We start from the raw sequence: 27,102 nt of genomic DNA, 5'->3' as shown, positions 1-27,102 counted from the left end.
TTTTGGCCACTCTGACTGGCGTGAGGTGATACCTGAGTGTGGTTTTGATTTGTATTTCCCTGATAAGGAGCGACGCTGAACATCTTTTCATGTGCCTGTTGGCCATCCGGATGTCTTCTTTAGAGAAGTGTCTATTCATGTTTTCTGCCCATTTCTTCACTGGGTTATTTGCTTTTCGGGTGTGGAGTTTGGTGAGCTCTTTATAGATTTTGGATACTAGCCCTTTGTCCGATATGTCATTTGCAAATATCTTTTCCCATTCCGTTGGTTGCCTTTTCGTTTTGTTGGTTGTTTCCTTTGCTGTGCAGAAGCTTTTTATCTTCATAAGGTCCCAGTAATTCACTTTTGCTTTTAATTCCCTTGCCTTTGGGGATGTGTCGAGTAAGAGATTGCTACGGCTGAGGTCAGAGAGGTCTTTTCCTGCTTTCTCCTAGAGGGTTTTGATGGTTTCCTGTCTCACATTCAGGTCCTTTATCCATTTTGAGTTTATTTTTGTGAATGGTGTGAGAAAGTGGTCTAGTTTCAACCTTCTGCATGTTGCTGTCCAGTTCTCCCAGCACCATTTGTTAAGGAGACTGTCTTTTTTCCATTGGATGTTCTTTCCTGCTTTGTCAAAGATTAGTTGGCCATACGTTTGTGGGTCTAGTTCTGGGGTTTCTATTCTATTCCATTGGTCTATGTGTCTGTTTTTTTGCCAATACCATGCTGTCTTGATGATGACAGCTTTGTAGTAGAGGCTAAAGTCTGGGATTGTGATGCCTCCTGCTTTGGTCTTCTTCTTCAAAATTACTTTGGCTATTCGGGGCCTTTTGTGGTTCCATATGAATTTTAGGATTGCTTGTTCTAGTTTCAAGAAGAATGCTGGTGCAATTTTGATTGGGATTGCATTGAATGTGTAGATAGCTTTGGGTAGTATTGACATTTTGACAATATTTATTCTTCCAATCCATGAGCAGGGAATGTCTTTCCATTTCTTTAAATCTTCTTCAATTACCTTCATAAGCTTTCTATAGTTTTCAGCATACAGATCCTTTACATCTTTGGTTAGATTTATTCCTAGGTATTTTATGCTTCTTGGTGCAATTGTGAATGGGATCAGTTTCTTTATTTGTCTTTCTGTTGCTTCATTGTTAGTGTATAAGAATGCAACTGATTTCTGTACATTGATTTTGTATCCTGCAACTTTGCTGAATTCATGTATCAGTTCTAGCAGACTTTTGGTGGAGTCTGTCGGATTTTCCATGTATAATATCATGTCATCTGCAAAAAGCGAAAGCTTGACTTCATCTTTGCCAATTTTGTTGCCTTTGATTTCCTTTTGTCGTCTGATTGCTGATGCTAGAACTTCCAACACTATGTTAAACAACAGCGGTGAGAGTGGGCATCCCTGTCATGTTCCTGATCTCAGGGAAAAAGCTCTCAGTTTTTCCCCGTTGAGGATGATGTTAGCTGTGGGCTTTTCATAAATGGCTTTTATGATCTTTAAGTATGTTCCTTCTATCCCGACTTTCTCAAGCGTTTTTTTAAGAAAGGGTGCTGGATTTTGTCAAAGGCCTTTTCTGCATCGATTGACAGGATCATATGGTTCTTCTCTTTTTTGTTGTTAATGTGATGTATCACGTTGATTGATTTGCGAATGTTGAACCAGCCCTGCATCCCAGGAATGAATCCCACTTGATCATGGTGAATAATTCTTTTTATATGCCATTGAATTTGATTTGCTAGTATCTTATTGAGAATTTTGGCATCCATATTCATCAGGGATATTGGCCTGTAGTTCTCTTTTTTTACTGGGTCTCTGTCTGGTTTAGGAATCAAAGTAATACTGGCTTCATAGAATGAGTCTGGAAGTTTTCCTTCCCTTTCTATTTCTTGGAATAGCTTGAGAAGGATAGGTATTATCTCTGCTTTAAACGTCTGGTAGAACTCCCCTGGGAAGCCATCTGGTCCTGGACTCTTATTTGTTGGGAGATTTTTGATAACTGGTTCAATTTCTTCGCTGGTTATGGGTCTGTTCAAGCTTTCTATTTCCTCCTGATTGAGTTTTGGAAGAGTGTGGGTGTTCAGGAATCTGTCCATTTCTTCCAGGTTGTCCAATTTGTTGGCATATAATTTTTCATAGTATTCCCTGATAATTGTTTGTATCTCTGAGGGATTGGTTGTCATAATTCCATTTTCATTCATGATTTTATCTATTTGGGTCATCTCCCTTTTCTTTTTGAGAAGCCTGGCTAGAGGTTTATCAATTTTGTTTATTTTTTTCAAAAAACCAGCTCTTGGTTTCGTTGATCTGCTCTACAGTTTTTTTAGATTCTATATTGTTTATTTCTGCTCTGATCTTTATTATTTCTCTTCTTCTGCTGGGTTTAGGCTGCCTTTGCTGTTCTGCTTCTATTTCCTTTAGGTGTGCTGTTAGATTTTGTATTTGGGATTTTTCTTGTTTCTTGAGATAGGCCTGGATTGCAATGTATTTTCCTCTCAGGACTGCCTTCGCTGCGTCCCAAAGCGTTTGGATTGTTGTATTTTCATTTTCGTTTGTTTCCATATATTTTTTAATTTCTTCTCTAATTGCCTGGTTGACCCACTCATTCGTTAGTAGGGTGTTCTTTAACCTCCATGCTTTTGGAGGTTTTCCAGACTTTTTTCTGTGGTTGATTTCCAGCTTCATAGCATTGTGGTCTGAAAGTATGCATGGTATGATTTCAATTCTTGTAAACTTATGAAGGGCTGTTTTGTGACCCAGTATATGATCTCTCTTGGAGAATGTTCCATGTGCACTCGAGAAGAAAGTATATTCTGTTGCTTTGGGATGCAGAGTTCTAAATGTATCTGTCAAGTCCATCTGATCCAATGTCTCATTCAGGGCCCTTGTTTCTTTATTGACCGTGTGTCTAGATGATCTATCCATTTCTGTAAGTGGGGTGTTAAAGTCCCCTGCAATTACCACATTCTTATCAATAAGGTTGCTTATGTTTATGAGTAATTGTTTTATATATTTGGGCGCTCCGGTATTCGGCGCATAGACATTTATAATTGTTAGCTCTTCCTGATGGATAGACCCTGTCACTATTATATAATGTCCTTCTTCATCTCTTGTTACAGCCTTTAATTTAAAGTCTAGTTTGTCTGATAGAAGTATGGCTACTCCAGCTTTCTTTTGGCTTCCAGTAGCATGATAAATAGTTCTCCATCCCCTCACTCTCAATCTAAAGGTGTCCTCAGGTCTAAAATGAGTCTCTTGTAGACAGCAAATAGATGGGTCTTGTTTTTTTATCCATTCTGATACCCTATGTCTTTTGGTTGGCGCATTTAATCCATTTACATTCAGTGTTATTATAGAAAGATATGGGTTTAGAGTCATTGTGATGTCTGTATGTTTTAGGCTTGTAGTGATGTCTCTGGTACTTTGTCTCACAGGGTCCCCCTTAGGATCTCTTGTAGGGCTGGTTTAGTGGTGACAAATTCCTTCAGTTTTTGTTTGTTTGGGAAGACCTTTATCTCTCCTTCTATTCTAAATGACAGGCTTGCTGGATAAAGGATTCTCGGCTGCATATTTTTTCTGTCTAGCACACTGAAAATCTCGTGCCAATTCTTTCTGGCCTGCCAAGTTTCAAAAGAGAGATCAGTCACGAGTCTTATAGGTATCCCTTTATATGTGAGGGCACGTTTACCCCTTGCTGCTTTCAGAATTTTCTCTTTATCCTTGTATTTTGCCAGTTTCACTATGATATGTCGTGCAGAAGGTCGATTCAAGTTACGTCTGAAGGGAGTTCTCTGTGCCTCTTGGATTTCAATGCCTTTTTCCTTCCCCAGTTCAGGGAAGTTCTCAGCTATTATTTCTTCAAGTACCCCTTCAGCACCTTTCCCTCTCTCTTCCTCCTCTGGGATACCAATGATGCGTATATTATTTCTTTTTAGTGTATCACTTAGTTCTCTAATTTTCCCCTCATACTCCTGGATTTTTTTATCTCTCTTTTTCTCAGCCCTCTCTTTTTCCATAACTTTATCTTCTAGTTCACCTATTCTCTCCTCTGCCTCTTCAATCCGAGCCGTGGTGGTTTCCATTTTGTTATGCATTTCGTTTAAAGCGTTTTTCAGCTCCTCGTGACTGTTCCTTAGTCCCTTGATCTCTGTAGCAAGAGATTCTCTGCTGTCAGCTATACTGTTTTCAAGCCCAGCGATTAATTTTATGACTATTATTCTAAATTCACTTTGTGTTAGATTATTTAAATCCTTTTTGATCAGCTCATTAGCTGTTGTTATTTCCTGGAGATTCTTCTGAGGGGAATTCTTCCGCTTGGTCATTTTGGATAGTCCCTGGCGTGGTGAGGACCTGCAGGGCACTTCCCCTGTGCTGTGGTGTATAACTGGAGTTGGTGGGCGGAGCCGCAGTCAGACCTGATGTCTGCCCCCAGCCCACCGCCGTGTCCACAGTCAGACTGGTGTGTGCCTTCTCTTCCCCTCTCCTAGGGGCGGGATTCACTGTGGGGTGGGGTGGCCTGTCTGGGCTACTTGCACACTGCCAGGCTTGTGATGCTGGGGATCTGGCGTCTTAGCTGGGGTGGGTAGGCAAGGTGCACAAGGGCAGGAGGGTCAGGCTTAGCTTGCTTCTCCTTAGGTGATCCACTTCAGGAGGGGCCCTGTGGCAGCAGGAGGGAGTCAGATCCGCTGCCGGAGGTTTGGCTCCGCAGAAGCGCAGAGTTGGGTGTTTGCGCGGAGCGAGCAAGTTCCCTGGCAGGAACTGGTTCTCTTTGGGATTTTGGCTGGGGGATGGGCGGGGGAGATGGCGCTGGCGAGCGCCTTTGTTCCCCACCAAACTGAGCTCTGTCGTCCGGGGGCTCAGCAGCTCTCCTTCCCTTTGTCCTCCAGCCTTCCCGCTTTCTGAGCAGAGCTGCCAACTTATGACCTCCCAGACGCCAAGTCGCGTTTGCTGTCGGAACACAGTCCGTCAGGCCCCTCCGCTTTTTGCAAGCCAGACTCGGGGGCTCTGCTTGGCCGGCGAGCCGCCCCTCCGCCCCGGCTCCCTCCCGCCGGTCCGTGGAACGCACACCGCCTCGCCGCCCCTCCTACCCTCTTCCGTGGGCCTCTCGTCTGCGCTTGGCTCCGGCGACTCCGTTCTGCTAATCCTCTGGTGGTTTTCTGGGTTATTTAGGCAGGTGTAGGTGGAATGTAAGTGATCAGCAGGTCGCGCGGTGAGCCCAGCGTCCTCCTACGCCACCATCTTCCCTCTGCTCCTCATTTTCTAGTTCATTAAGATGTAAAGTCAGGTTGAGACTTTCTTTTTTAAGTAGGCATTTACAGCTGTAAATTCCCTTCTGAGCACTGCCTTCATTGCCTCTCATAAATTTTGATGTTTTTGTTGTACTTCATTTCAAAGTATTTTCCAGTTTACACAGTGATTTCTTTGACTAACTGGTTAAGACTATAAGTCCCATACGTCTGTGAATTTTACAGTTTTGCTTCTATTGATGCCTACCCTCATTCTTTTTTTTTTTTTTTTTAAATAAACGTTTATTTATTTGTGAGACAGAGACAGAGCATGAATGGGGGAGGGTCAGAGAGAGGGATACACAGAATCCGAAACAGGCTCCAGGCTCTGAGCCGTCAGCACAGAGCCCGACGTGGGGCTCGAACTCACAGACCGCGAGATCATGACCTGAGCCAAAGTCAGCCGCTTAACCGACTGAGCCACCCAGGCGCCCCAACCTACCCTCATTCTATTGTTCAGAGAAGATACTTTGTATTCTTTTAGTTGTTTTAAATGAGAATTGCTTTATGGCCTAACACACAGGCTATACTGGATAATGTTCATGTGCATATGAGAAGAATGTATAGCTGCTGTTGATGGAGTGTCCAAATGTGTCTGTTGGGGCTAGCTGGGTTTTAGTGTTCAAGTCCTCCAGTTACTTACTGATCTGCTGTCTATATGTTTTATCCATTATTGAAAGCGAAGTGTTTAAGTCTCCACCTGTTGTTGTTGTGGAACTACTTCTCCCTTCAATTCTGTCCAGGTTTACTTCATATATTTTGAGTGTCTGGTGCATATATCTTCTTGATGAATTGACCCTTATATAATTTTCTTTGTTTCGTGTAAAAATTTAAGCCTAAAACCCATTTGTATACTAATAGAGCTACCCCAGATCTCTTTTGGTTGTTATTTGCATGGAGTTTCTTTTTCCATAACTTAATGTTGTATCTACTAGTGTCTTTGGGTCTAAAATGAGTCTCTTGTGTGCAGCATACAGTTGCATTGTTGGGTTTTTTTTTTTTTTGTTGTTGTTTTTTTAACCCACTATGATTCCTGTTTTTTAATTCGTAAGTTTAGTTCATTTACATTTAAAGTGATTACTGATAATGCAGGATTCATTCTGCTGTTTGTTCCTCAACTCTCCTAATACTTTTTTTTTTCTAGTGTACCATTTTTATTCCTCTTTATTTCTTTTTAGTATATTCTTTATTTTCTTAGGGGTTACTATGGGTATTACAGTTAACACTCTTAACTTATACCAATCTACATTGAATTGATACCAAATTAGTTCAATAACACAGTACCTCTGTTCCTGTCCAACTCCATCCCAAATTTTTGTTGAACTTTCACAAATTACATCGTTATATATTATGTGCCCATTGACACAGGTTTCAAATTATTGTTTTATGCATTTGTCTTCTTAATCATGTAGGAAACAAAATGAGATAAATTAGAAATACAGTAACACTAGCTTTCATATATACACCTGTGCAGTTACCTTTGTTGGTAATCTGTTTCTTTGTATGACTTGGAATTACTGTCTCATGTCCTTTTATTTCAGCCTTTAGAACTCCCTTTAGCATTTCTTGCAGGGAGGTCTAGTAGAGGCCAATTCTTGCCTTTTGTTTATCTTAGTTTTTCCTTCATTTTTGAAGGGCAGTTTTGCCAACAGAGACTTGGTTGAAAGTGCTTTTTCCCCCCAGCACTTTAATTTTTTATCCCATTGCCTTCTGGGCCAGATGGGTTTCTCATGAGAAATCAGCTATTAATTTTATTGGCGATCCTTTGTCTGTGACAAGTCTCTCCTCTCGCTGCTTTCAAGATATTCTCTTTGTATTCCAACAATTATACTGTGTCTCAGCATGGACCTCTGAGATTATCTACCTTAGAAGTTCATTGAGCTTCTTCAATGTGTAGTTTCATATAATCTGGGACACTCACTATGGCTCACTTATATGGATGGCAGTTAATGCCAGTGGTTGATTACCTCAACTGGTGCATTTGACAACACTCACATACGACCCCAGGGGGGTTTTGGCTTTTTTTTTTTTAATGGTGGTTCGGTTCCCATGTGGAGCATCCCAAGATTGAGTGTTCCAAGACAACTAGGCAGAAGCTATAGGCTTCTTATAACCTAGCTTCAGAAATCACAGAGTATTACTTTTGCCATAATCTACTGGTCAAGCAAACCATTAAGAACATCCCAGATTCAAGAGGCAGAATTGGAGATCTCTTCACAATGAGAAAAATGTCAAATGATTCCTGGCTCATTTTTAATCCATCATTATACCTTGTTGATTCTAAGAGAGTTGCTTCCAGAGCAAGCAAATGACAAAGAAATGTCAAGGGTAGGTTTGACATTTTGTGTGTGGGAAGGGCAGGATGTGGAGTGTCCTATATCTGTACCAGTGGAAGGACAAGCCCTGTATTAAAGACAGAGATACAGGAAAGTTAGGGGTGAAAAAAATAATATCCTGTCTCCCCAGGATAAGAGAAAAAAGTGCTACCTCAGTGATGCTCCTTGGAGTGTGAAGGGGAAAGGAAAAGTAAGGATAGCCTCTAGGAAGTCAGAATATTTGAGCCTCTGATATGGCTAAAGCCTCCATCATCAAGGCTTACCTTCACCTTCCAGGTACCCTGTAAGCAACCATGTGTTGAAGGCTCAGGGGAGAGAACACTGCCTGCCACTCTTGTAGGTCAGTAAGTCTGAAAATGTTCTGGATGAGGCAATTGAGGCTGCATGCCATCTGGAATACACATAACCACATTATTAAATATAACTTATTAAATAACCTCCTAATTTAGTCAAATGATTTTACTCTGAAGAATAACTCACTTTTCACCAAGAATCCCTACTCACCCCCTATACTCAAATACTGTGCATCCTGTCTTTAATAATAATTGCTACCAATTCTTGGTACAGTTTGCTTAGGTCTTTTTCCAGTTTGATTCTCACAGCTACCCCATTTTACAGATAAGGAAATTGAGGCTTAGAGATATAAGTTTTTCCCAAGGACATGGAGAAAATGGCATAGCAAGGAATCAATTTCATATCTAGTTGGCACCACAGTATAGTTACTATACAATGTTTTGTCCTTAAGACTCAATAAAACTCCTATTTGTCATAAGGATGGTCTATATGATTAATTCGGCAATTTTTTGGTAATTATCCCTGCCTGGGAATATATCTTCTGCCACTGTTGATGTAAATAGGTACTTAAACATATTTAATGCATGAAACTCCAATCCAAGATGGTGATGTAGGAAGACATTGAACTCACTCCCCAGACAGACCAGAATCAATACCTATTTAGAGATCATTTCCTCCTGAAAAACTGATGGATAACTGAATAGCTTCTGCAAAACAAAAGCTAAAACAACAGAGAATAGCATGAGAGATTGCGACATGGTAATGTCCAAACAAGTAAACTGCAGTGCGGAGGGATAGTACAGGGGGCCAGAAGCAAATTCATCTGCCCTGGGGCACAAATAAAAAGCCATGGCTTAAAAGAGCAATTAATACATAAAAGATCCAGCCCTAGAACCCAATGAACAGTAGAAGAGTGACTTTAACTCTCTCCAGGTTAGAGGGGTTGGTGAGCACTATGGTTTATACTACTCTTCCACCTTGAGAATGCAGACTGCAGCAGGGTCCAGATATGTAGCTGGCCTGTCACCTCACTGAGCCCCACGTTCCTAGCTTACACCAACCCCAGATACGCTGGGGCATGGGAAAAAAGCCAAAATTTATTTTTATTTTTTTAAAGTTTAATTAATTGAGAGAGAGAAGAGAGAATCCCAAGCAGACTCCACACTGTTAATGTGCATAGCATGATGCAGGGTTCAAACTCACAAACTGTGAGATCATGACCCTGAGTTGAAATCAAGAGTTGGATTCTTAACTGACTGAGCCACCCAGGTGCCCCAAGAAAGCCACAATTTAAAAGAGCAACTAAGGGGAGCATCTGGATGGCTCACTCTCTAAATAAACAAACAAACTTAAAAAATTAAAAAAGAACTGATACAACTCAACACCCAAAACACAGATAATCCACTAAAAAATGGGCAGAAAACATGAACAGACATTTCTCCAAATAAGATATACAGATGGCCAACAGACACACGAAAAAATAACATCACTTACCATCAGGGCAATGCAAATCAAAACTACAATAAAATATCCCCCTCGAACCTGTCAGAATGACTAAAATCAATAATACAAGAAACAACAAGGTGTTGGAGAGGATGTAGAGAAAAAGGAACATTCATACATTATTGATGGGAATGCAAATTGGTGGAGCCACTGTGGAAGACAGTATGGAGGTTCCTCAAAAAATTAAATATAGAACTACCCTACAATCCAGTAATCACACTACTGGGTATTTACCCAAAAAAAAGTACAAAAACACTAATTCAATGAGATACATGCACCCATGTTTAGAGCAGTATTTACAATAGCCAAATTATGAAAGCAGCCCAAGTGTCCATCAATAGGTGAATGGATAAAGAAAATGTGATATATCTACAATAGAATACCATTAAGCCATAAAAAAGAATGAAATCTTGCCATTTGCAATAACACAGATGGAGCTAGAGAATATAATGCTAAGTGAAATAAAGACAAATACCGTATGATTTCACTCATGTGGAATTTAAGAAACGAAGCAATGAAAAAAAAGACAAACCAATAAATAGACTCAACTATAGAGAACAAACTGATGGTTACCAGAGAGGGGGTGGGTGGGATGATGGGTGAAATAGTTGATGGGGATTAAAGAGTTCACTTATAATGATGAAAAAAATTTTTTTAATGTGCTGGGAAAACTAGACAGCTACCTGCAAAAAAATCAGACAAGTTTTATATACCATACATAAACGGATCAAAATGGATTAAAGACCTAAATACGAGAACTGAAACCACAAAACTCCTGGAAGAGAACACAGGCAATAATTTCTCTGACATCGACCATAGCAACATTTTTCTAGATATGTCTCGTAAGGCAAGGTAAACAGAAAAACTATTGGGAGCATATCAAAATAAAAAGCTTTTGCACAGTGAAGAAAACCAACAAAACAAAAAGGCAACTTACTGAATGGGAGAAGATATTTGTAATGATATATATGATATGGGGTTAATATCCAAAATATATAAAGAACTTAATCCAAACTGAAAATACAAATAATCCAATTACAATGGGCAGAGGACCTGAATAGACATTTTTCCAAAGAAGGTAATACAGATGGCCAACAGACACATGAAAAGATGTTCAGTATTACTAATCATCAGGGAAATGCAAATCAAAACCACAATAAGATATCACCTTACACCTTTCAGAATGGCTAAAATAAAAAGGACAAGAACTAACAATTGTTGGCAAGCATTTGAAGAACAAGGAACCCTTGGGCCCTGTTGGTGGGAATGTAAATTAGTACAGCCACTCTGGAAAACAGTATGGAGAGTCCTCAAAAAATTGAAAATAGAAATGCCTTACAATCCTGTAATTCCACTACTGGGTATTTACCCAACAAAAACAAAACACTAATTCAAGAAAATATATGTACCCTTATGTTTACTGCAGCATTATTTATAATAGCCAAGATATGGAAGCAACCCAAGTATCCATCAAAGATAAATGGATAAAGATACATACACCTGCACACATGGAATATTCCCCAGCCATAAAAAGAATGAAATCATGCCATCTGCAATAACATGCACAGAACTAAGTGATATTATTCTAAGTAAAATCAGTCAGACAAGGGAAAGACAAATAGCATATTATTTCACTCATACATAGAATCTAAAAAACAAATGGGGTGCCTGGGTGGCTCAGTTGGTTAAGTGTCCAACTTTGGCTCAGATCATGATCTCACTGATCATGAATTTGAGCCTCACAAGGGGATCTCTGCTGTCAGCACCAAGCCCACTTCAGATCCTGTGTCTCCCTTTCTTTCTGTCCCTCCCTCACTCACACATGTACTCTCTCAAAAATAAACATTAAAAATTTTCAAACAAAACAAACAAAAAGCAGGATCAGATCTATAAATACTGAGGACAAAATGATGGTTGCCAGAAGGGAAAAGGGAGGGAGGATGGGCAAAATGTTGAGAGGAGGAGATAACAGGCTTCCAATTATGGAATCAATCAGTCATGGGAATAAAAGAGCATTGGGAAGGAATACAGTCAATGGTATTGTAATATCGTTGGGTGGTGGCAGATGGTAGCTACACTCGTAGTAAGCATAACATAACATATAGTTGTTGAAGCACTATATTGTACACCTTAAACTAATATACCATGTGTCAACTACACTTAAATTAAAAATTTTTTAATTTATTTATTTTGAGAGAGAGAGAGGAAGCATCCAAGTGGGAAAGGGGGTGAGAGAGAGTGAGACAATCCCAAGCAGAGCCTGGCACAGGGTTCGATCCCATGAACTGTGAGATCATGAGCTGAAATCAAAAGTCAGACAGTGAGCCACTGAGGTGCCCCTATACTTAAAATTTTTTAATGTATATACAAAAAAAGGCAAAACATTTAGATATGATCAAAGAATATATACAGATTTCAAATAGACATCAACATGTTCAACATTCTAACATCATCAGTTATTAGGGAAATGCAAATTAAAACCACATGAGATACTTTATGTACCTATTATAATGTGTATAAAAAGACTGACCATACCATGTGTTGGCAAGGATGTGGAGGAACTAGTTCTCATATAATACTTTTGGGAATATAAAATGGTAAACCACCTTGGAAAACAGTTTAGAAAACTTTTTAAATATTTTTAAAGTTAATAAACTCCTAATTGTGAAATATAAAATTAATGGGAGAAAGTCTTATAGAATATTTTTGTGACCTAATTTGGGGAGACCTTAAACAAGAGCCAAGAACAGCAGAAATTGTAAGTAAAAAAAAAAAAAAAAAAAAAAAGGAATTAATGGCTTTTACTACATAATTAATAGTTAATAACAAAAAATAATTAATAATTAATTTACTAATAAATTAATGTTTATTAAGCAAAGCACCCCAAAGTTACCAGGAAAAAAATGACAGTCTAAGAGAAGATATTTGTAACATCTAACACTAACATAAATATCAACTAGTCTATGAAGTAGAATACACAGCTAAGCTATACAAACCAAAAAGAAAAAGATAAATATCCCAGTTAAAAAAAAAAAAAAAAGATATGAGAAGTCGATTTATAGAATGGGAAAACCAAATAGTTAACAAGTCAAATAAACAATATTTGAACTTTTCAATAGTCAGATAAATAAAACTTAAACAAGATACCAATTATACTTAACTGATTGTGAAGAATTAGAAAGCTAGATAAATGCCAGATGTTGATTAGTAGTGTGGTAAAGAAGAACTCCTGTATGCTACTGGCAGGAATTGCCAGCCCTTCTCTTCTGGAAAGTGGCCTGGCAGTTTTTAGTCAAACGAAGCACAAGTGAGCCCTATGATACAGCAATTCCATTCCCAGGTATATAACCCAAAGAAATTTTTACATTTCCGTAAGAGAGATATAGAAGAATTTTAATCAGTCTTGTTTGTTGTGTTGTTGAAGGGGTGGTGTTTGATGGTGGGAGAGAAGCAATCTAGTATCCATCACTCAGGCAGTGGGCAAATAAAGTTGCAATGTTATGGAGCAGTTAAATAAAGAACTAGACATAGTTTTGCTGGGTAAAAGAAGTTTAACACCAAAAAAAAAAATCTGATTAAAAAATGGGCAAAAGACTTAAATAGACATTTTTCCAAAAAATGACATACAGATGGCCAACAAACACATGAAAACATGCTCAGCATCATTAGTCATCATGAAAATGCAAATCAAAACCACAATTAGATATCAACTCATACCAGTCAGAGTGGCTAATATCAAAAAGACAAGAAATTTAACAAGTGCTGGTGAGAATGTAGAGACAAAGGAGCCATTGTACACTGCTGGTAGGAATGGAAACTGGTGTAGTCACTATGGAAAACAGTTCTTCAAAAAACTTGAAAAGAAAAATACCATACAACCTAGTAATTCCATTTCTGGATATTTACTGAAGAAAACAAAAACACTAATTTGAAAAGATATATGCACCACTATGTATATTGCAGCATTATTTACAATAGCCAGGATATGGAGGCAACCTAGATGTCCATAGATAAATGGATGAATAAAGAAGATGTGATATACAAAGAATACAAAAATACTAGTTCAAAGGGATACATGCACCCCAATGTTTATAGCAATGTTATCAACAACAGCCAAATAATGGAAAGAGCCTGAATGTCCATCGACTGATGAATGGATAAAGAAGATGTGGTGTGTGTGTGTATATATATAATGGGATACTACTCTGCCATAAAAAAAGAATGAAATCTTGCCATTTGCAACAACATAGATGGAGCTATAGAGTATCACGCTAAGTGAAATACATCAGAGAAAGACAAATACCATACGATTTCACTCATATATGGAATTTAAGAAATAAAACAAATGAGCAAAGGGGGGGGTGAAAAGAAGCAAAACAGGAAACAGACTATAGAGAACTGATGTTTACCAGAATGGAGGTGGGTGGGGGGGATGGGTTTAAATAGGTGATGGGGATTAACGAGGGAAATTGTTGTATGAAAGTGTTGAATCAGTAAATTGTACACCTGAAACTAATATTACACCATATGTTAACTAACTGGAATTTAAATAAAAACTTAAAAAAAAAAAGATGTGGTATATATACACAAAGGAATGTTAGCCATAAAAAAAGAAACCATTTGCAACAACATGGATGGACCTTGGCAACATCATGCTAAGTGAAATAAGTCAGAGACAAATACCATATTATTTCACTGATCTGTGGAATCTAAAAAACAAAACAAAAAATAGAAGCAGACTCATAAATACAGAGAACAACTGGTGGTTGCCAGAGGAGAAAGGGAAAAGGGCTAGGCAAAATAGGTGAAGGAGATTAAGAGATACAAAAACTTCCAGGGTGCCTGTCTGGCTCAGTTGGAAGAGCATATAACTCTTGATCTTGGGGTCATGAGTTCAAGTCCCACATTGGGGGTAGAGATTACTTGGATAAATAAATAAAACTTAAAAAATATTTTTAAAAAAGAGGTATAAACTTCCAGTTATAAGTCACAAAAATGAAAAGTATAGAGAATATAGTCAATAATACTGTAATAGCTTTGTATGGTGACAGATGGTAACCACTTATTGTGGTATTTCATAATGCACATTATTGCCAAATCGCTATGTTGTACACCTGAAACTAATATGTCAGCTACACTTCAATTTAAAATAATAATAATAATAAGGGAGGCTGGGTGTCTCAGTCGGTTAAGCATCCGACTTTGGCTCAGGTCATTATCTCATGGCTCATGGGTTCAAGTCCCTCATTGGGCTCTGTGCTGACAGCTTGGAGCCTGGAGCCTACTTCATATTGTGTCTCCCTTGCTCTCTCTACCCCTCCCCTGCTCATTCTCTGTCTCTCTCTGTCTCTCAAAAATAAATAAACATTAAAAATTTTTTAAAATTTTTTTTACTACAAATATTATTTAAATACAATTTAATTTCTGGAGTATTCTGGTTCATTGTGGTGAGTATTAGCTAATATTTTTCCTAGTGACATTTTTTGTTTAATTTTTCTGTGATTTATTTCAAAAAGTAGGAATTTTTTAAATATCTACCTACGTCGGGGCGCCTGGGTGGCGCAGTCGGTTAAGCGTCCGACTTCAGCCGGGTCACGATCTCGCGGTCCGTGAGTTCGAGCCCCGCGTCAGGCTCTGGGCTGATGGCTCAGAGCCTGGAGCCTGTTTCCGATTCTGTGTCTCCCTCTCTCTCTGCCCCTCCCCCGTTCATGCTCTGTCTCTCTCTGTCCCAAAAATAAATAAACGTTGAAAAAAAAAAAATATCTACCTACGTCAAGAGAATGAGAAAAAAAGCAACAGATTGCAAGAAAATTTTTGCAGAAGATATATCTGATAAAGGAGTTAAACAAAATATATAAAGACCTCTTAAAACACAACAATAAGAAAACAAATAACCTGATTTAAAAATGGGCAAAAGACCGGGACACCTCACCAAAAAAGACATACAGATGATAAATAAGCATATGAAAAGATGCTCCATATCATGTCATCAGGGAAATGAAATTAAAACAAGATACCACCACACACCTATTAAAATGGCCAAAATCCAGAACACTGACAACAAATGCTAAAAGGATGTGGAATAGGAACTCTCATACATTAATGGTGGGAATGCAAAATGGTACAGCCATTTGGAAGTTTGGCAGTTTCTTACAAAACAAAACATACTCTTTTTTCATTTCTTAATGTTTATATATTTAAGAGAGAGAGAAAGAGTGTGAACATGGAAGAGGCAGATAGAGAAGGAGACACAGAATCCAAAGCAGGCTCCAGGCTCTGAGTGGTCAGCACAGAGCCTGATGCGGGGCTCGAACTCATGAACCATGAGGTCATGACCTGAGCTGAAGTCAAATGCTTAACCAACTGAGCCACCCAGGTGCCCTAAAACTAAACTTACTCTTAACGATCTGATCAAGCAGTCACACTCCTTGGTATTTACCCAATGAGCTAAAAACTTATGTCCACCCAAAAATCTGTACACAGATGTTTATAGCAGCTTCATTCACAACTGCCAAAACTTGGAAATAACCAGGATATCCTTGAGTAGGTAAATGGATAAATAAATTGTGGTACATGCAGACAACAGAATATCATTCAGCACTAAAAAAACGTATTAAGAAGCCATGAAAAGACATGCAAGAAGCTTAAATGCATATTACTAACTGAAAGAAGTCAATCTTAAAAGTTTATATACAATATGATTCCAACCATATGATATTATGGAGAAAACAAAACTACAGTAAAAAGATCAGTAGTTGCCAGAGATTGGGGGGGGGGGGGGGGGGGGTGAGGGATGCACAGAGTATTTTTAGGGCTGTGAAAATACTCTGTATGATACTATAATAATGGATACATGTCACTATACACTTGTCCAAACCCAACGACTGTACAACACAAAGAGTGAACCCTAATGTAAACCAGGGACTTGGGTGACATGATGTGGTAGTGTAAGTTCATCAACTGTGTACCACTCTGGTGGGTGATGTTAGTAATAGGGAAAGCTATGCACGTGTTGGGACAAGATAAATATGGGAAATCTCTGTACCTTCTTCTTAACTTTGGATTGTACCTAAAACCATTCTAAAAAATAAAGTCTTGGAGAAGCCAAGATGGTGGAACAGCACAGAAGGTTTTGTTGCATCTTGCATCCATGAAATACAGTCAGATCAACACTAAACCATCCTGCACACCTAGAAAATTGATTTGAGGATTAACACAACAATTTGCACAACCTGAGCCACAGATCTCAGCAGGTACGTGGCATGGAGAGGTAAACTGGGGGAGAGAGTAGCCGCAGAGGGCAGAGAGTTGTTTTTGCTTGCAGCGAGAGGACAGAGACTGGAGGAGTGTATGGGAAAAGCACTCCCCCAAAAAGCAGCTGGAGAGAAAGTGGAAAAGTGGAAACAGCCACAGGGACTTAACTAAAAAGGGAGAAAGGAGAAAGGAGAGGGTTTAAATTCCACTAAGACTCTATAAACAGGGGGAGCAGAGAGTCTGAAACTCCGCAGCTCAATACCTGGAGGTGTGCTGGTAGGAAGGGTGAATCCCCAAGAGCAGAGTGAAGTCCAGGCAGTCCTCAGGCAACATGGGGAGAGGCGGTTTCCCTGCTGGGAGGACATTTGGTAGAAACTGTGTGGCCCCCCTACAGGCAAAGGTGCCAGCAGACCCCAGAGGAAAACCACATTAGCTGGTGCTGGAACAAGGTCACTAAGGGTGAAGCCTGGTGCCAGATGTGTGTTATGATTTTCCATAATCCTGAAATGCTGCTGCTACACAGTTGCGTGAATGTTTTCTGGGGCGGGCTGGCACCCAGCTGCAGTCTCTGGGCATTGGCAGCAGCACAGTCCCTCAAACGTTCCTGGGTGTGGTCGGCACCCAGCCATTGCTCAGTGAGACCCTCCCCCAGAAGGTCTGAGTGGGACAAAGCCGCAGTCTCTCAGAAGTGAGGGGTTGGGAAACACAGCCACATCTGAGATAAAACTCAGGAGGGAGGTGCCGCCTGGCAACCTGATGGCTCAGTGACAGTGTAAAAGCAGGGAGTGACAGAAGCCGGAGACCAAGGACGGGTGCGCAATTGCTGATCAGGGAGAACAGAGTTCTGATACTAAAGACTGGGTAGCTGGGTGATGCCATTTTCACCCCTCCCACGCATACACATACACACCTACAAGCAACACAACCATCCACCCCAGTAAGCTCAGCAGTGCTATCTAGTGGAGAATGGAGCCATTACACTAAGCCCCGCCCAACTGGGCCAACCTCACTCTTCAGGAACACTGCACGTTTCTCTGCCTGCTTAGTTTACGGACTATAAGTTGCTTCATAGTTTGACTTGTAGGGGAAAATGATATAATTTCAATTGTATTTCAGTCTGTTTGCTGGTCCACCTATTCAATATTCTTTTTTTGTTTTTTTTCTCTTTTTCATTTCTTTTTTATTGAATACAGAAAGAAAAAATTTATTTTTATGTTCAATTTTTATTAAAAATGTTTTCCCTTAATTCTACTATATATTTTTTATTTTTTTGTAAATTTTTCAAATTCTATTTTACTTCCATCATTTCATTTTATTCTATTTCATTGTGTTCATTTTTTCAAATTTTCAAACTTTTTTTTTCTTTTTTCCCCTTTTTCTCTAATCTGTCAAGCTCCTTTCAACAACCAGACCAAAACACACCTAGGATCTAGCATCATTTATTTTATTTGTGTGTGTGTGTGTGTGTGTGTGTGTGTGTGTGTGTGTGTTGTTTTTAATTTTTTAATTTTAATTTTTTTACCTTATTAACTTCTTTCTCCCTTCAAAATGACAAAATGAAGGAATTCACCCCAAAAGAAAGAGTAGGAAGAAACTACAGCCAGGGACTTAATGAACACAGATACAAGCAAGGTGTCTGAACCAGAATTTGGAATCATGATAATAAGAATACTAGCTGGGATTGAAAACAGATTAGAATCCCTCTCTGTGGAGATAAAAAGTAAAAGCTAGTCAAGATGAAATAAAAATGTTGTAGCTGAGCTGCCATCTCAGATGGATGCCACAGCGGCAAGGATGGATGAGACAGAACAGCAAATCAGCGATATAGAGGACAAATTTATGGAGAATAATGAAGCAGAAAAAAAGAGGGAGACTAAGGCAAAAAAGCACGATTTAAGAATTAGAGAAATCAGTGACTCATTAAAAAGTTACAACATCAGAATCATAGGGGTCCCAGAAGATGAAGAGAGAGAAAAAGGGGTAGAAGGGTTATGTGAGCAAATCAGAGCGGAAAACTTTCCTAACCTGGGGAAAGACACAGACATCAAAATCCAGGAAACACAGAAGACTCCCATTAGATTCAACAAAAACCGGCCATCAACAAGGCATATCATAGTCAAATTCCCAAAATACTCAGGCAAGGAGAGAATCATGAAAGCAGCAAGGGAAAAACAGTCCTTAATCTACAAGGGAAGACAGATCGGGTTTGCAGCAGACCTATCCACAAAAACTTGGCAGGCCAGAAAGGAGTGGCAGGATATATTCAATGTGCTAAATAGGAAAAATATGCAGCCAAGAATTCTTTATCCAGCAAGGCGATCATTCAAAACAGAAGGAGAGATAAAAAGTTTCCCAAACAAAAATTAAAGGAGTTTGTGACCACTGACCCAGCCCTGCAAGAAATTTTAAGGGGGGATTCTCTGAGGGGAGAAAAGATGGTGGGGGGGGGGGAGACCAAAAGCAACAAAGACTAGAAAGGACCAGAGAACACCACCAGAAACTCCAACTCTACAAGAAACACAATGGCAATAAACTCATACCTTTCAGTACTCACTCTAAACGTCAATGGACTAAATGCCCCAATCAAAAGACATAGCATAACAGAATGGGTAAGAAACCAAGATCCATCTATATGCTGTTTACAAGAAACCCACTTTAGACCTAAAGACACCTTCAGATTGAAAGTAAGGGGATGGAGAACCATCTATCATGCTAATGGTCGACATAAGAAAGCTGGAGTAGCCATACTTACATCAATCTAGAGTTTAAAATAAAGACTGTAACAAGAGATGAAGAAGGGCATTATATCATAATTAAGGGCTCTATCCACCAAGAGGACCTAACAATTGTAAACATTTATGCTCCAAATGTGAAACACCCAAATATATAAATCAATTAATTACAAAAATAAAGAAACTCATTGATAATACCATAATATTAAGGGATTTTAACACCCCACTTACAGCAATGGACAGATAATCTAAACAGAAAAATCAATAAGGAAACAACAGCTTTGAATGACACACTGGACCAGATGGACTTATCAGATATATTCAGATCATTTCATCCTAAAGCAGCAGAATATATATTCTTCTCCAGTGCACATGGAACATTCTCCAGAATACATCACATACTGGGATACAAATCAGCCCTCAACAAGTACAAAAAGATCGAGATCATACCTTGCATACTTTCAGACCACAGTGCTGTGAAACTCGAAATCAACCACAAGAAAAAATTTAGAAGGATAACAAATACTTGGAGACTGAAGAACATCCTACTAAAGAATGAATGGGCTAACCAAGAAGTTAAAGAAGAAATTTAAAAATACATGGAAGCCAATGAAAATGATAACACCACAGCCCACAACCTCTGGGATGCAGCAAAGGCAGTCATAAGAGGGAAGTATATAGCAATCCAGGCCTTCCTAAAGAAGGAAAAAAGGTTTCAGATACACAACCTAAGCTTACACCTTAAAGAGCTGGGAAAAGAACAGCAAATAAAACCCCAAACTAGCAGAACAGGAAATAATGAAGATTAAAGCAGAAATCAATGCTATCGAAGTCAAGAAAACAGTAAAACACATCAATGAAACCAGAAGCTGGTTCTTTGAAAAAGTTAACAAAATTGGTAAACTGCTAGCCAGTTTGATCAAAAAGAAAAAAGGAAAGGACCCAAATGAATAAAATCAAGAACGAGAGACGATCACAACAACACTGAAGAAATAAAAACACCAATAAAATGGGCAATCTGGAAGAAATGAACAAATTCCTAGAAACATATAAACTACCAAAACTGAAACAGGAAGAAATAGAACTTTTGAACAGACACATAACCAGTAAAGAAATCGAATTAGTCATCAAAAATCTCCCAAAAAACAAGAGTCAAGGGCCAGATGGCTTTCCAGGGGAATTCTACCAAACATTTAAGGAAGAGTTAACACCTATTCTCTTGAAGCTGTTCCAAAAAATAGAAATGGAAGGAAAACTTCCAAACTCTTTCTATGAAGCCAGCATTACCTTGATTCCAAAACCAGACAAAGACCCCACTAAAAAGGAAAACCAGTTTCCCTGATGAACATGGATGCAAAAATCCTCAACAAGACATTAGTGAACCGGATCCAACAATACATTAAAAAAATTATTCACCACAACCAAGTGGGATTTATACCTGGGATGCAGGGCTGGTTCAATATCCACAAAACAATCAATGTGATTCATCACATCAATAAAAGAAAAGAAAAGAACCACATGATCGTCTCAATAGATGCAGAGAAAGCATTTGACAAAATACGGCATCCTTTCTTGATAAAAACCCTCAAGAAAGTAGGGATAGAGGGATCACACCTCAAGAGCATAAAAGCCATATATGAAAGACCCAACGCTAATATCATCCTCAATGGAGAAAAACTGAGAGCTTTCCCCCTAAGGTCAGGAACAAGACAGCAATGTTCACTGTTGCCACAGTTATTCAACATAGTATTGGAAGTCTTAGCCTCAGCAATTAGACAACACAAAGAAATAAAAGGCATCCAAATCAGCCAGGAGGAGGTCAAACTTTCACTCTTTGCAGATGACATGATACTCTATATGGGAAACCCAAAAGATTCCACAAAAAACCTGCTAGAACTGATCCATGAATTCAGCAAAGTGGCAGGATATAAAATCAATGCACAGAAATCAGTTGCATTCCTATACACCAATAATGAAGCAACAGAAAGAGAAATCAATGAATTTATCCCATTTGCAATTGCACCAAAACCATAAAATACCTAGGAATAAATCTAACCAAAGAGGTGAAAAATCTATATGCTGAAAACTGTAGAAAGCTTATGAAAGAAATTGAAAAAGATACCAAAAAATGGAAAAATATTCTATGCTCCAGGATAGAAAGAACAAATATTGTCAATACTACCCAAGGCAATCTACATATTCAATATAATACCTAGCAAAATAACACCACATTCTTCAAAGAACTAGAACAAACAATCCTAAAATTTGTATGGAGCCAGAAAAGACCCTGAATAGCCAAAGCAATCTTGAAAAATAAAACCAAAGCTGGAGGCATCACAATCCCAGACTTCAAGCTGTACTACAAAGCTGTCATCATCAAGACAGTATGGTACTGGCACAAGAACAGACACTCAGATCAATGGAACAGAATAAAAAACCCAGAAATGGACCCATAAACATATGGCCAACTAATCTTTGACAAAGCAGGAAAGAATATCCAATGGAATAAAGACTATCTTTTCAGCAAGTGGTGCTAAGAAAACTGGACAGAAACACGCAGAAAAATGAACCTGGACTATTTTCTTACACCATACACAAAAATAAACTCAAAATGGATGAAAGACCTAAATGTAAAACAGGAAGCCATCAAAATCCTCGAGAAGAAAGCAGGCAAAAACCTCTTTGACCTTGGCCGCAGCAACTTCTTACTCAACACGTTTCCAGAGGCAAGGGAAACAAAAGCAAAAATGAACCATTGGGACCTCATCAAAATAAAAGACTTATGCACAGTGAAGGAAACAATCAGCAAAACTAAAAGGCAACCAATGGAATGGGAGAAGATATTCGCAAACAACATATCAGATAAAGGGTTAGTATCCAAAATCTATAAAGAACTTATCAACTCAATACCCAAGAAACAAATAATCCAGTGAAGAAATGGGCAAAAGACATGAATAGATACTTCTCCAAAGAAGACATCCAGATGGTCAACCAACACATGAAAAAATGCTCAACATCACTCATCATCAGGGAAATACAAATCAAAACTACAATGAGATACACACAGGTCAGAATGGCTAACATTAACAACTCTGACAACAACAGATGTTGGTGAGGATGCAGAAAGAGAGAATCTCTTTTGCACTGCTGGTAGGAAGGCAAACTGGTGCAGCCACTCTGGAAAACAGTATGGAGGCTCCTCAAAAAAGCTAAACATAGAACTACCCTAAGACCCAGCAATTACACTATTAGGTATTTATCCAAGGAATACAGGTATGCTGTTTCTTTTTTCAACGTTTTTTTTTTTTTGTTTTGTTTTGTTTTGTTTTGTTATTTTTGGGACAGAGAGAGACAGAGCATGAGCGGGGGAGGGGCAGAGAGAGAGGGAGACACAGAATCGGAAACAGGCTCCAGGCTCTGAGCCATCAGCCCAGAGCCTGACGCGGGGCTCGAACTCACGGACCGCGAGATCGTGACCTGGCTGAAGTCGGACGCTTAACCGACTGCGCCACCCAGGCGCCCCAGGTATGCTGTTTCAAAGGGGCATATGCACTCCAGTGTTTATAGTAGCACTATCAACAATAGCCAAAGTATGGAAAGAGCCCAAATGTCCATCGATGGATGAATGGATAAAGAAGATGTCGGGGCGCCTGGGTGGCTCAGTCGGTTAAGCGTCCGACTTCAGCTCAGGTCATGATCTCACAGCCTGTGAGTTCGAGCCCAGCGTCAGGCTCTGCGCTGACAGCTCAGAGCCTGGAGCCTGCTTCTGATTCTGTGTCTCCCCCTCTCTCTGCCCCTCCTCTGCTCATGCTCTGTCTCTGTCTCAAAAATAAATTTAAAAAAAACATTAAAAAAAAGATGTGGTATATATATACAATGGAGTATTACTCAGCAATCAAAAAGAATGAAATCTTGCCATTTGCAACTACGTGGGTGGGACTAGAGGGTATTATGCTAAGCGAAATTAGTCAGAGAAAGACAAATATATGACTTCACTCATATGAGGACTTTAAGATACAAAAGAGACGAATATAAGGGAAGGGAAGCAAAAATAATATAAAAACAGGGAGAGAGACAAAACATAGGAGACTCTTGAATGTGAAGAACAACCAGAGGGTTGCTGGAGGGGTTGTGGGAGGGTGGATGGGCTAAATGGGTGAGGGGCATTAGGGAATCTATTCCTAAAGTCATTGCTGCACTGTATGATAACTGACTTGAATGTAAATTTAATAATAAATAAATGAAACAAAATTTTAAAAAATAAAATCTTTTTAAAATAATTTTTAAAAATGGTTTTATTGTGAAATTTTTCTAATATACAAGGAAAGCAATGAACAGGCTCATAATCATCACTTATATTTAACGATTGTTCACATAGTGCCATATTTTATTTATGTATATTGCTAAACTACTTTAAATTAGATATGACTACATTTCAGCTCTAAATAGTTTAAGGTTACATCTCTAAAAAATAGCATCTCACAAAATGGCACCACACTAACAAAATTAACAATAAGTCTTCACATCACCTAATATCCAGTCTATATTCAGCTGTAATTGTGAACAATCAAATATGATTTATGGCTGTACAAAGTTCTATGGTATGTACAAATTACTTAGCTACATGTTTATGGTATGTATAAATTACTTAGCTATACATTCACTGTTATATACCAATTTAGGGCAAGATTATTGCAAACACCCTTGCCAGTTCTTACAGTATAGTCTAGGGGTACTTAACACTTTGGGGGTTGTTATGGACTGAACACATCTTCCCAAAATTCACATGTTGAAATCTAATACCCAATATGATGGTATTTGGAGGTGGGGCTTTTCGGAGGCAATTAGGCCTTGGGGATAAAGCCCTCATGAATGGGGGGGGGGGGGGGGGCTGCTTTATATAAGACAAAAAAGGGACCAGAGCGCCCAAAGGGATTCTTTGGGCGATGTGAGGATATAAGAAGTTGCCAGTCTGCAGCCTGGAATAGGGTCCCTACCAGAACCCAACCATGCTTTAACACTCTGAATCTGGCTTCTAGACTCCAGAACTGTGAGAAATGAATGTTATGTAAGTCACCCAGTTTATGGTATTCTGTTATAGGAGCCTGAACTAAGACAGGAATTATATATCTCTTTAGGAATCTAAGCCAAATTTCAGACCTGGTGCCTAGAAAAATACAGCTAGGCCCCAACATGCAATATATACAACTCACTGTGCATACATCGAGAGTTCATGGGCCTCCAGGAACTTGTCTAGGGAGTCCCCAAACTTCAGGTTAAGGAGATCATCTCCTTACTTGTGACTTGTAACTGTCCACTGGACACCACCACACCCTGACGAACTGGGGAGGCTGACCCAGAGTTGCACATACATGTTCACTGCCCAAACCTTCAACTTTAACCGGACCCTTCAGAAATAATAATGAACTCTGTGCTTCATCTCCCATCAATTCTCTGCCCAAACTTACCTGTTGACCCACATCTGTGCTAAAGGCCTCAATCACAAACCTTTTATTTTTTTTTATTTTTTTTCAACGTTTTTTATTTATTTTTGGGACAGAGAGAGACAGAGCATGAACGGGGGAGGGGCAGAGAGAGAGAGAGAGAGACACACACACACACAGAATCGGAAACAGGCTCCAGGCTCCGAGCCATCAGCCCAGAGCCTGACGCGGGGCTCGAACTCACGGACCGCGAGATCATGACCTGGCTGAAGTCGGACGCTTAACCGACTGCGCCACCCAGGCGCCCCGAATCACAAACCTTTTAAATCCCTCCTAAAGCAGGTGGTCCCTATCAGGTGTCAGGACTATCTCCTTTGTGGCTTTAAAAACTGCAATGCATGATGCTGGCAAGGTTCCTGTTATTTCATTAAACTGAATTGACTGAAAAACAAGCATCCCAACTTCAGAAATGTTAAAATGCAATGAGAATGTGTCAGTCTTAGAGCCTTACAGATTGATAAAATGGTTGGTAAACAGCTGCTGCACCAACCACCCTCCAAACTGAGCTATTCAAATCCCCTTCCCCAATGTCCCCAATCTTGAAACTAAAGGTTAACATCAGATCTAGCAGCCGGCTTCCAAGGCCTTGCTTCATCCGGGACCTGTGTCTTTCTGGCTGGGTAGTGCCTGTGCTTCATAGGCTGGTAAATACTCCAGATGACCCCACAAGTTGCAAAGCTAATTCTCTCCAGGGTATGTATTTCTGCACCATCAGAGCTGTGCAGAGCACCGAGTTCCCTGGATGTGTGGAATAATTTCCGAGTTACATGAAGACAGGGTGGGGAGGGAAGGAACAATCAGAGTGGGGAGTGGGCTCATTGCGAGCATATCTTTAGCCCTCTCACCCACTGTAGTGAGAGGACTGAGGACCAACTGCCCAGAGAAGCCTGTCAGGATAGCAACCTTTAGACAAAATATGGAGCATAAGTCATGAAAAATAAGACGGTGTTTGAAGAAAGAGGGAAGATACAACTCACCTGGCCAAAACTTTAAGGCTTTAAGTAGTGCAAACTTCTTCCCTCAGGCTCCTCTTGTTAGGACTAGAGTTCTAGAAGTCTGGAGGAAGAAAAAGGAGACAGAAGACTCCACACCTGTCTCGCTGCTTCCAAACATGCATGATTTCAAACTCATTCCGCTTCCTTCTCTGGCCCCTGATACACATTAAGATTCTTCCCGCCCCCCCCCCCCCCGCAAAAAAAAAAACCCAAAAGTCTGGTTTTGAGTCACTCCAACACCAAAGAGGGCCTGCATCCGGGTCAAAACGGCTGCATTCTTCCACAGAACTTGCCCTAGGCTCTGGGAGTTTGAGTTCACAGCTTTTTTTCCTGACGGGGAGTGGGACGGAGGAAGAGGGGCAGGAGGCCGCACCACCTTACGTGCAGCAGGAGACAAGCAGCGCCCAACGCCTTTGCGAAAATCATACGGAAACACACACACCCCGCCCCCTCCTCTCACCTTAAAGAAAGGCCAGGCACGCAGGCTGCCACGCGCTTCAGAGGGCCCAAAAGGGCCCCGGTGGACTCTGGGAAATGTAGTTGGGGGAAGGCTGGAAACGATCCGTCTCGAAGGACGTTGGGGCTCGTAGTTCAGGAGGGAGAAGCAGGTGCTCCGAGTGATCTAACCCGCACAACTGGCGGGCACTGGTGCGCCCCAGAGCCAAATCCCCTCGGCTTCCGGTTCCAGCCAGCCAAGCTAGGGCTAGGGCCTCAAGTGGGGTTCTTGCCCAAGAGAAGGGGTACTGGCGGGGGGCAGATGAAGGGCACCGAAGTCAGAGGTGGAAAGGAATCAACTCTGAAGGGTGGAGGAAGGACAGTTCTATGGACCCCTGCCCACCAGCGCAGCCCCCAGGTGCTGTTGTCAAGAAGCCCTGGAAGTATGAGCCTCCTCCTGGGAGAGGAGCGCTCTAGTGGGGCTCGTCCAAAGGTACCAGTAAGCCAAGGAGCCCGAAGTTCATATTAATTTTGGCAGCTTCTTGCCTTATGACCTAGCTCAGAAGCATGGAGATCAACTTTGGGAGGCTTGGTTTTCCTGGTGTCACTGTTCGACTCAGACCGGGCAGAGCAGAAGAAAGACTTGTGAGAGCTGCGGAAACAACAAGGAAAGTGTCTTTCTTGGAGGAGGCAGAACTACTGTCTCCCAGATAGGAAAGGAACCCATGACGAAACACTATGCCAGGGCAACTCATGATGCAGGTACAGTCTTTCACGGGTG

The 27,102-nt window shown here is 40.1% G+C and overlaps 2 long non-coding RNA genes across 2 annotated transcripts; both read right to left on the bottom strand.

Annotated features, from left to right (window-relative positions):
- Positions 1-6,250: 6,250 nt before the first annotated feature.
- On the bottom strand, positions 6,251-26,340 carry LOC121011390 (uncharacterized). The gene is made up of 2 exons (XR_005781595.1): positions 25,869-26,340; positions 6,251-7,995 (listed from the first exon to the last, which is right to left on the bottom strand). It is a non-coding gene; the product is annotated as an uncharacterized LOC121011390 (long non-coding RNA).
- LOC121011391 (uncharacterized) lies at positions 23,665-25,504 on the bottom strand. Its single transcript, XR_005781596.1, has 2 exons — positions 25,151-25,504; positions 23,665-24,895 (listed from the first exon to the last, which is right to left on the bottom strand). It is a non-coding gene; the product is annotated as an uncharacterized LOC121011391 (long non-coding RNA).
- Positions 26,341-27,102: the final 762 nt, after the last annotated feature.

Source organism: Herpailurus yagouaroundi, unplaced genomic scaffold (genome assembly GCF_014898765.1).
Source record: "Herpailurus yagouaroundi ecotype Mexico unplaced genomic scaffold, PumYag 194, whole genome shotgun sequence".
Lineage (NCBI taxonomy): Eukaryota > Metazoa > Chordata > Mammalia > Carnivora > Felidae > Herpailurus > Herpailurus yagouaroundi.
The sequence above is the reverse complement of the archived record's forward strand: the minus strand, read 5'-3'. Positions and strand labels throughout refer to the sequence as shown.